This window comes from Sapajus apella, unplaced genomic scaffold (assembly GCF_009761245.1).
Source record: "Sapajus apella isolate SASKATOON/1434 unplaced genomic scaffold, GSC_monkey_1.0 scaffold7, whole genome shotgun sequence".
Classification (NCBI taxonomy): domain Eukaryota; kingdom Metazoa; phylum Chordata; class Mammalia; order Primates; family Cebidae; genus Sapajus; species Sapajus apella.
Window position 1 is genome coordinate 32,087,708 of NW_022436947.1, and position 2,045 is coordinate 32,089,752.

The 2,045-nt window shown below is 36.5% G+C and overlaps 1 non-coding gene across 1 annotated transcript; it reads right to left on the reverse strand.

Annotated features, from left to right (window-relative positions):
* Positions 1-1,239: 1,239 nt before the first annotated feature.
* LOC116550493 lies at positions 1,240-1,403 on the reverse strand. Its single transcript, XR_004268452.1, has one exon. It is a non-coding gene; the product is annotated as a U1 spliceosomal RNA (small nuclear RNA).
* Positions 1,404-2,045: the final 642 nt, after the last annotated feature.

A 2,045-nucleotide genomic window follows, 5' to 3' on the forward strand; every position in this document is an offset into this window, starting at 1 on the left:
TAAGAAAGAAAGAAAGAAAGAAAGAAAGAAAGAAAGAAAGAAAGAAAGAAAGAAAGAAAGAAAGAAAGAAAGAAAGAAAGGAGTTCAGAACTCCTGGTGTGCATGTAAAATGGTGTGACTGCTATGGAAAAGAGTATGTCAGCTCCTCAAAACATTAAAAATAAAATTACCATATGATCCAGCAATCCCATTTTGGGTATATATACCCAAAAGAACTGAAAGCAGGAACTTGAAGAGACATTTGTAAGTCATGCTCATAGCAGCATTATTCTCAATAGTCAAAAGTTAGAAGTAACCAGTGTCTATTAATGAATAAACAAATAAACACAATATGATGTATATATGCAATGAAATAGCACTCCGTCTTTAAAAAGGAAGGAAATTCTGGCACATGCAACGACAACATGAATGAACTTTGAAGACACTATGATAATTGAAATTAGTAAGTCACAAAGGACAAATACTATATGATTCCACTTATATGAGGTACATAGAGTAGTCAAATTCATAGAGATAGCAAGTAGAATAGAGGTTTCCAGGGGTGAGGAGGAGGAGGGAATGGGAAATTATTGTTTAGTAGGTACGCAGTTTTAGTCTTGCAAGATGAAGGCACACAGTTTTAGTTTTGCAAGTTTATCCTGGGATAATGCAGTGGACAAAACAGAAGCGTTCCGTGGTTGGATGGTCATTGGGTAACACCAACGTTACCGCAATGGATATGAACGTACTTAGTGCCACCATCTACATGTTTAAAATGGTTACGATAATAAATGTTATATATATATATTTTAGCACAATTTTTTGAGCCTTAAAAATTGAAAGAGACCATTACAATAACCCACACAAAGAAACATTGAACGCTTAGCCAAAATTTTAACCAAAAGAAGAACAAGGAGTAGTAACTGACACCTGCTCACAGTGAAGGCTGGACACCCAACAGGGAACAGTGGCTGATCTGTTTGCCAGGCTGGGCCACTTCAGATGTTCTCAGGAGATGAGTTTACTCATGGAGTCTATGCATTCATTTGTATAACAAACAATTATTAAATACTGTGTACTAGGCACTGTGTAAGTCCTGGGATAAAGCAGTGGACAAAACACATACTATCCCTCTTGTTTCCCAGAAGTGAGTAGGAAAAAGTACTCGTCTTTCTATAATTGACAGATTTGAGTCCTTTCATTATTCTTACCTTAGGAGTCCAGGTAGCATCTCCATCTCCAGCCCACTTTTTTTTTTTTTAGGGGAAAGCTCGAACGCAGTCCCCCACTACCACAAATTATGCAGTCAAGTTTTCCACATTTGGGGAAATTGCAAGGGTCAGCACATCTGGAGTGCAATGGACAAGCCTCGCCCTGGTAAAACTACCTTCGTGATCATGGTATCTCCCCTGCCAGGTAAGTATCTGGCCCATTTTCTTAGTCAATGTTTGCCAGACTTTGGGATTACCAAGTTCTTATTTTGATAAAAAAGAGTGTTTTAAGTAATTATCATCAATTAAGGAAATACAGAAAATTCTAACATGCAAACAATAGTCTACCAATAGATATAATCTTAAAATAAAGAACAATCCAATAAATACAATAAATTAAATTGTAATTCACTACGTGGGCATTAATTTTTTTCTTTTTTGCCGTGAAACAATACACATATCTTCAGAAATGTTTACTTTCCTTTGGACATTTTCTAGATCAGCATTTAGAAACCAATAGGGGCTAGGTTACAGCCAAATCCTCAAAGGCTAGGCTACGTTATATCTCTCTGCCTTTTTCAGAGTCACTAATAACTTTTTGGGCTCTCAGTCTGGCTGTCTTAAAACAGTAATACCTATAAAGAGTAATATCTATAAAATACCCAAAGGCCTCTGACAGAAATTCAACTGTCCTTCCAGTCATCAAATAATACACTCAATTACAACTCATTGACAAAATTTGATTAAACCTTTACATACCGGGTAGCTGGCTAAATACTAGAGACAAAAAGACATGATAGGGTGCATCATCTACTGTCCAAATCGTAACACTTTAGAGAGTGAAAGGGTGGTCCA